Source organism: Triticum dicoccoides, chromosome 2A (genome assembly GCF_002162155.2).
Source record: "Triticum dicoccoides isolate Atlit2015 ecotype Zavitan chromosome 2A, WEW_v2.0, whole genome shotgun sequence".
Taxonomy (NCBI): domain Eukaryota; kingdom Viridiplantae; phylum Streptophyta; class Magnoliopsida; order Poales; family Poaceae; genus Triticum; species Triticum dicoccoides.
In genome coordinates this window covers 677297152-677306760 of record NC_041382.1, presented here as the reverse complement: position 1 = coordinate 677306760, position 9609 = coordinate 677297152, and positions in this window count along the sequence as shown.

The following is a 9609-nucleotide window of genomic DNA, read 5'->3' as shown; positions in this document are numbered from 1 at the left end:
CTTGATTCAGCTTGTTATGAATACATGTTTGCAATGACAATTAGAGATCATAGTTGCTTGTGCCATGCTTGATTAGCTATGAGTTATAATGGTTTACCTTGCGTGCCAACATGCTATTAAAATGGTTATGATGTGGTATGATAGGGTGGTATCCTCCTCTGAATGATTTAAGTGACTTGACTTGGCACATGTTCACGCATGTAGTTGAAACAAATCAACATAGCCTTCACAATATTTATGTTCATGGTGGATTATATCCTACTCATGCTTGCATCCAATGTTTATTAATTTTAATGCATGTACATGGCTGTTGTCGCTCTCTAGTTGGTCGCTTCCCAGTCTTTTGCTAGCCTTCACCTATACTAAGCGGGAATACTGCTTGTGCATCCAAACTCCTTAAACCCCAAGTTATTCAACATGAGTCCACTATACCTTCCTATATGCGGTATCTACCTGCCGTTCCAAGTAAATTTGTATGTGCCAAACTCTAAACCTTCAAATAATCATCCTGTTTTGTATGCTCGAATAGCTCATGTATCAACTAGGGTTGTCTGTATCTTCCATGTTAGGCGGGTTATTCTCAAGAGGAGTGGACTCCGCTCCTCACTCACAAGATAAATGGCTGGTCACCGGGATGCCCAGTCCCATGCTTTATGCAAACTAAATCAAAATAATTGCAAACAAAACTCCCCCTGGGACCTGATGTATGTTGGAGGCACTCGTTGTTTCGAGCAAGCCATGGATTGATGTTTGTTGGTGGAGGGGAGTATAAACTTTACCATTCTGTTTGGGAACCGCCTATAATGTGTGTAGCATGGAAGATATCGCCATCTCTTGGTTGTTATGTTGACAATGAAAGTATACCGCTCAAAATGTTATTCACCTCTATTTCAAAACTGAGCTCTGGCACCTCTACAGATCCCTACTTCCCTCTGCGAAGGGCCTATCTATTTACTTTTATGTTGAGTCATCACCCTCTTATTAAAAAGCACCAGTTGGAGAGCACCGCTGTCATTTGCATTCATTACTGTTAATTTATATTGGCCGTGACTATGATTGGATCTCTTTTACCATGAATTACAATGTCTAGTCAGTCCTTGATCTTTAAATGTGCTCTGCATTTATGTTTTGCGGTCTCAAAAAGGGCTAGCGAGATACCATCTTGTTATATCATATTATGATTGTTTTGAGAAAGTGTTGTCATCCGAGATTTATTATTATGGCTTGCTAGTTGATTATGCTATTGAATGGGTAATCATGAGACCTGAGAATTATTGCAAATGTGGTTAGTTATAATCTTTGCTGAAAACTTGAATGCTAGCCTGACATATTTACAACAACAAGAGCAAACAGAGTTTGTAAAAGTTTTTCTTTATTTCTTTCAGTTTGTCAACTGAATTTCTTGAGGACAAGCAAGGGTTTAAGCTTGGGGGAGTTGATACGTCTCTGTCGTATCTACTTTTCCAAACACTTTTGCCCTTGTTTTGGACTCTAACTTGTATGATTTGAATGGAACTAACCCGGACTGACGCTGTTTTCAGCAGAATTGCCATGATGTTGTTTTATGTGCAGAAAACAAAAGTTCTCGGAATGACCTGAAACTCCACGAGATATCTTACAATAAATAATAAAAAATCCTCGCCAAAGATGAATACCAGGGGGCCCACACCCTTCACATGAGGGTGGGGGCGCCCCCCCTAGGGCGCGCCCCTACCTCGTGGGCCCCTTGGAGACCCCCTGACTCCAACTCCAACTCTATATAACTGCTTTTGGGGAGAAAAAAATCAGAGAAAAGAAATCATTGCGTTTTATGATACGGAGCCGCCGCCAAGCCCTAAAACCTCTCGGGAGGGCTGATCTGGAGTTCGTTCGGGGCTCCGGAGAGGGGGATTCATCACCGTCGTCATCATCAACCATCCTCCGTCACCAATTTCATGATGCTCACCACCGTGCGTGACTAATTCCATCATAGGCTTGCTGGACGATGATGGGTTGGATGAGATTCACCATGTAATCAAGTTAGTTTTGTTAGGGTTTGATCCCTAATATCCACTATGTTCTGAGATTGATGTTGCTATGACTTTGCTATGCTTAATGCTTGTCACTAGGGCCCGAGTGCCATGATTTCAGATCTGAACCTATTATGTTTTCATCAATATATGAGAGTTCTATATCCTATATTGCAAGTCTATAGTCACCTATTATGTGTTATGATCCGTTAACCCCGAAGTGACAATAATCGGGATACTTACCAGTGATGACCATAGTTTGAGGAGTTCATGTATTCACTATGTGGTAATGCTTTGTTCCGGTTCTCTATTAAAAGGAGGCCTTAATATCCCTTAGTTTCCATTAGGACCCCGCTGCCACGGGAGGGTAGGACAAAAGATGCCATGCAAGTTCTTTTCCATAAGCACGTATGACTATATTCGGAATACATGCCTACATTACATTGACGAATTGGAGCTAGTTCTGTGCACCCTATGTTATGACTGTTACATGATGAACTGCATCCGGCATAATTATCCATCATTGATCCGATACCTACGAGCTTTCAATATACTGGTTTACGCTTATTTACTTTCCCGTTGCTATTGTTACAATCACTACAAAATACCAAAAACATTACTTTGCTTTCATTACTCTTTTGTTACCGTTACCATCACTATCATATTACTTTGCTACTAAACACTTTGTTGCAGATACTAAGTTTCCAGGTGTGGTTGCATTGACAACTCAGCTGCTAATACTTGAGAATATTCTTTGGCTCCCCTTGTGTCGAATCAATAAATTTGGGTTGAATACTCTACCCTCGAAAGCTGTTGCGATCCCCTATACTTGTGGGTTATCAGGGCCCATGAGGGGGGAGGTCGCGCCCCCTGCCTCGTGGACTCCTCGTTCGTTTCTTGACATCCACTCCAAGTCATCTGGATCACGTTTGTTCCAAAAATAACTCTCCCGAAGGTTTCATTCCGTTTGGATTCCGCTTGATATTCCTTTTCTGCGAAACACTGAAATAGGCAAAAAACAACAATTTGCACTGGGCCTCGGGTTAGTAGGTTAGTCCCAAAAATAATATAAAAGTGTAAAATAAAGCCCATTAACATCCAAAACAGATAATATAATAGCATGGGACAATCAAAAATTATAGATACGTTGGAGACGTATCAAGCATCCCCAAGCTTAATTCCTACTCGTCCTCGAGTAGGTAAATGATAAAAATAGAATTTTTGATGTGGAAGGCAACCTAACATAATTCTTAATGTAATTCTCTTTATTGTGGCATGAATATTCAGATCTGAAAGATTCAAGACAAAAGTTTAATATTGACATAAAAATAATAATACTTCAAGCATACTAACTAAGCAATTATGTATTCTCAAAATAACATGGGCAAAGAAAGTTATCCCTACAATCATATAGTCTGGCTATGCTCTATATTCACTACATAAAGTATTTAAATCATGCACAACCCCGATGACAATCCAAGCAATTGTTTCATACTTTTCATGTTCTCAAACTTTTTCAATCTTCACGCAATACATGAGCGTGAGCCATGGACATAGCACTATATGGGGAATAGAATGGTGGTTGTGGAGAAGACAACAAGGAGAAGATAGTCTCACATCAACTAGGCGTGTCAATGGGCTATGGAGATGCCCATCAATAGATATCAATGTGAATGAGTAGGGATTGCCATGCAACGGATGCACTAGAGCTATAAGTGTATGAAAGCTCAAAAAGAAACTAAGTGGGTGTGCATCCAACTTGCTCGCTCACGAAGACCTAGGGCATTTGAAGAAGCCCATCATTGGAATATACAAGCCAAGTTCTATAATGTAAAATTCCCACTAGTATATGAAAGTGATAACATATGAGACTCTCAATCATGAAGATCATGGTGCTACTTTGAAGCACAAGTGTGGAAAAAGGATAGTAACATTGTCCCTTCTCTCTTTTTCTCTCCTCTTTTTTTATTTGGGCCTTCTTTTCTCTTTTTTATGGCCTCTTTTTTTGTCCGGAGTCTCATCCCGACTTGTGGGGGAATCATGGTCTCCATGATCCTTTCCTCACTTGGGACAATGCTCTAATAATGATGATCATCACACTTTATTTACTTACAACTCAATACTTAGAACAAAATATGACTCTATGTGAATGCCTCCGGTGGTGTACTGGGATTGCGATGAATCAAGAGTGACATGTATGAAAAATTATGAATGGTGGCTTTGCCACAAATACGATGTCAACTACATGATCATGCAAAGCAATATGACAATGATGAAGCGTGTCATAACAAACGGAACGGTGGAAAGTTGCATGGCAATATATCTCGGAATGGCTATGGAAATGCCATAATAGGTAGGTATGGTGGCTGTTTTGAGGAAGGTATATGGTGGGTTTATGGTATCGGCGAAAGTTGCGCGGTACTAGAGAGGCTAGCAATGGTGGAAGGGTGAGAGTGCGTATAATCCATGGACTCAACATTAGTCATAAAGAACTCATATACTTATTGCAAAAATTTATTAGTCATCGAAACAAAGTACTACGTTCATGCTCCTAGGGGGATAGATTGGTAGGAAAAGACCATCGCTCGTCCCCGACCGCCACTCATAAGGAAGACAATCAATAAATAAATCATGCTCTGACTTCATCACATAACGGTTCACCATACGTGCATGCTACAGGAATCACAAACTTTAGAACAAGTATTTCTCAAATTCACAACTACTCAACTAACATACTCTAATATCACCATCTCCATATCTCAAAACAATCATCAAGTATCAAACTTCTCATAGTATTCAATGCACTTTTTATGATAGTTTTTATTATATCGATCTTGGATGCCTATCATATTAGGACTAAATTCACAACCAAAGCAAATTACCATGCTGTTTTAAAGGACTCTCAAAATAATATAAGTGAAGCATGAGAGATCAATAATTTCTATAAAATAAAACCACTGCCGTGCTCTAGAAGATATAAGCAAAGCACTAGAGCAAAATTATCTAGCTCAAAAGATATAAATGAAGCACATAGAGTATTCTAGTAAATTCTGATTCATGTGTGGCTCTCCCAAAAGGTGTGTACAGAAAGTATGATTGTGGTAAACTAAAAAGCAAAGACTCAAATCATACAAGACGCTCCAAGAAAAACACATATCATGTGGTGAATAAAAATATAGCTCCAAGTAAAGTTACCGATGGACGAAGACGAAAGAGGGGATGCCTTCTGGGGCATCCCCAAGCTTAGGCTTTTGGTTGTCCTTGGATTTTACCTTGGGGTGCCTTGGGCATCCCCAAGCTTAGGCTCTTGCCACTCCTTTTTCTATAATCCATCAAATCTTTACCCAAAACTTGAAAACTTCACAAGACAAAACTTAAAAGAGAATCTCGTGAGCTCCGTTAGTAAAAGAAAACAAACCACCACTTAAGGTATTGTAATGAACTCATTCTTTATTTATATTGGTGTTAAACCTACTGTATTCCAACTTTTTCTATGGTTCATAAACTCAAATACTAGCCATAGATTCATCAAAATAAGCAAACAACACACGAAAAACAGAATGTGTCAAAAACAGAACAGTCTATAGTAGTCTGTAAGTTTCGAATACTTCTGGAACCCCAAAAATTCTAAAATAAATTGATGGACATGAGGAATTTATCTATTAATCATCTGCAAAGATAATTAACTAAATAGCACTCTCCAGTAAAAATGGCAGCAAATCTTGTGAGCGCTAAAGTTTCTGTTTTTTTTACAGCAAGATCGCAAAGACTTTCCCCAAGTCTTCCCAAAGGTTCTACTTGGCACAAACACTAATTAAAAGCATAAAACCACATCTAAACAGAGGCTAGATGAATTATTTGTTACTAAACATAATCAAAAATCAAGAAACAAAAATAAAATCGGGTTGCCTCCCAACAAGCGCTATCGTTTAACGCCCCTAGCTCGGCATAAAGGCAAGGATAGATCTAGGTATTGCCATGATAATGATAAGGTAAATTGCGAAAACTCATATCATACTCCCTACGTTCAGCAGCAAGCTTTCTTTGTGGCAAGCAAAAGTAATCAAAAGGGCTAAATTTAATGGGACAAAAGTCCCCAAGATCAAGCTCGGGAGGTATTGGTTCCTCCTTTGGCCCCTCATATTGCACAACCAATTCATCATTATAAGCATTCTTTTGGCAAAAAGTCACGAGCCTTTGTTCAAGGGAAAAACTTAACCCATTGTTCTGGATATCAAAATTATCATTAAGTTCAGAGATCCTGTTAACAAGAACATCAGTAGGAACCTTTTTTCTAAGGTTTTCATTAAAAGCAACATGATCTAAAGATCGTAAACGCATAATGTCTTCTTGATAAAAAAAGATTGCTTCTATGGGAGGACGGCCGGCATCCACCCTATAATGCGCAAAAATTTCATTGGCTTCTTTCATTATAAATCTGAACTCATGAGCTAAAAAGATGGTCGCTGCTCGCTTAACAGAAGAATGCTCAATATTGGAAAATTCTAGGAAAATCCTTTGTATGGAAGGATGCATATGTAAAAATTGTCTTTCAAGCTCAACTATGAGCAAGGATATAGCATCCGTGAGACTACTAGTTTTATGAAGAATAGACCCGCTCATGGTGGGCAAAGCACCAGCACAAGTAAAGAAATCTTGAATAACTCCCTTCCCAATAATATTACCGCTACCAATCCGAAACTTTTTAGTATGTAAGATAGTAGGATTTTCAAGACGGTCATCGATAGCATCAAAATTTTCCATATTATTATCCTTATCAACGATAACCTCCCCAATTTCATACATGAAGGCAGCAAGAGGCAAACAAAAAGAGGTGAACTAGAAAAGAGAAGGGGGACGAAAAAAGAGGGCGAATAAAATGGCAAGGGTGAAGTGGGGGAGAGGAAACGAGAGGAAAATGGCAAATAATGTAATGCGAGGGATAAGAGTTTATGATGGGTACTTGGTATGTCTTGACTTGTGCGTAGACTCCCCGGCAACGGCACCAGAAATCCTTCTTGCTACCTCTTGAGCACTGCATTGGTTTTCCCTTGAAGAGAAAAGGGTGATGCAGCAAAGTAGCGTAAGTATTTCCCTTAGTTTTTGAGAACCAAGGTATCAATCCAATAGGAGGCCACACGCAAGTCCCTCGTACCTACACAAACAAATAAGAACCTTGCAACCAACGTGATAAAGGGGTTGTCAATCCCTTCACGGTCACTTACGAGAGTGAGATATGATAGAGATGATAAGATAATATTTTTGGTATTTATATGATAAAGATTGAAAGTAAAGATTGCAAAATAAAATAGATTGGAAACTTATATGATAAAGATAGACCCAGGGGCCATAGGTTTCACAAGTGGCTTCTCTTGAGATAGCATAAGTATTACGGTGGGTGAACAAATTACTGTCGAGCAATTGATAGAAAAGCGAATAATTATGAGAATATCTAGGCATGATCATGTATATAGGCATCACGTCCGTGACAAGTAGACCGACTCCTGCCTGCATCTACTACTATTACTCCACACATCTACCGCTATCCAGCATGCATCTAGAGTATTAAGTTCATAAGAACAGAGTAACGCATTAGGTAAGATGACATGATGTAGAGGGATAAACTCAAGCAATATGATATAAACCCCATATTTTTATCCTCGATGGCAACAATACAATATGTGCCTTTGCTGCCCCTGCTGTCACTGGGAAAGGATACCACAAGATTGAACCCAAAGCTAAGCACTTCTCTCATTACAAGAAAGATCAATCTAGTAGGCCAAACCAAACTGATAATTCGAAGAGACTTGCAAAGATAAACCAATCATACATAAAAGATTTCAGAGATGAAACAAATATTGTTCATAGATAAACTTGATCATGAACCCATAATTCATCGGATCTCGAAAAACACACCGCAAAAAGAGTTACGTCAAATAGATCTCCAAGAAGATCGAGGAGAACATTGTATTAAGATCCAAAGAGAGAGAAGAAGTCATCTAGCTAATAGCTATGGACCCGAAGGTCTGAAGTAAACTACCCACACATCATCAGAGGGGCCATGGAGTTGATGTAGAGGCCCTCCGTGATTGATGCCCCCTCCAGTGGAACTCCAGAAAAGGCCCCAAGACGGGATCTCTTGGGTACAGAAGGTTGCGGTGGTGGAAATAGGGTTTCGTGGTGCTCCTGGATGTTTTCGGGGTATATGAACATATATAGGAGGAATAAGTAGGTCGGTGGAGCCATGAGGGGCCCATGAGGGGGAGGGTGCACCCAGGGGTGCAGGCGCGCCTCCCTGCCTCGTGGCCTCCTCGTTGATTTCTTGGCGTCCACTCCAAGTCCTCTGGATCATGTTTGTTCCAAAAATAACTCTCCCAAAGGTTTCATTCCGTTTGATATTCCTTTTCTGCGAAACACTGAAATAGGCAAAAAACAGCAATTTGCACTGGGCCTTGGGTTAGTAGGTTAGTCCCAAAAATAATATAAAAGTGTAAAATAAAGCCCATTGACATCCAAAACAGATAATATAATAGCATGGAACAACTAACTCATTAGTGATGTGCATTACCGAGGTGTATTGTGTACATACCGAGCAATAGTTGCAAGCAATGTGACTAATGAGTTGGTTACGGGATGATGCATTACAGAACGAGTAAAGAGACTTGCCAGTAACGAGATTGAACTAGGTATGAAGATACCGACAATCGAATCTCGGGCAAGTAACATACCGATGACAAAGGGAATGACGTATGTTGTCATTGCGGTTTGACCGATAAAGATCTTCGTAGAATATGTAGGAACCAATATGAGAATCTAGGTTGCGTTGTTTGGTTATTGACTGGAAATGTGTCTCGGTCATGTCTACATGGTTCTCGAACCAGTAGGGTCCGCACGCTTAATGTTCGATGACGATTTGTATTATGAGTTATGTGTTTTGGTGACCGAATATTGTTCGGAGTCCCGTATGAGATCACAGACATGACGAGGAGTCTCGAAATGGTTGAGAGGTAAAGATTGATATATTGGACGATTGTATTCGGACATGGAATGGTTCCAGACTATTTTGGGAATTTATCGGAGTACCGAGGGGTTATCAGAACCCCCCCCCCCCGGTGGAAGTAATGGGCCATATGGGCCATAGGGGAGAGGCAGGGCAGCCCACAAGGAGGTGCCCCCCATGGGGAGTCCGAATTTGACAAGGAGAGGGGTGCGGCCCCCCTTTCCTTCTCCCTCTCCCTCTCCTTCCCCCTTTCCCCCTCCGGTAAATGGAAGGGGGTCCGAATTGGACTTGGAGTCCTAGTAGGACTCCTCACCCTTGGGGGCGCGCCTAGGTCGGCCTCCTCCCTCTCCCTCCTTTATATACGGGGGCGGGGGCACCTCTAAGCACATCAATTGTTTCTTAGTCGTGTGCGGTGCCCCCTCCACCGTTTACTCCTCCGGTCATATTGTCGTAGTGCTTAGGTGAAGCCCTGCGCGGATCACATCACCATCACCATCACCACGCCGTCGTGCTGACAAAACTCTCCCTCGACACTTTGCTGGATCAAGAGTTCGAGGGACGTCATCAAGCTGAACGTGTGCAGAACTCAGAGGTGCCGTA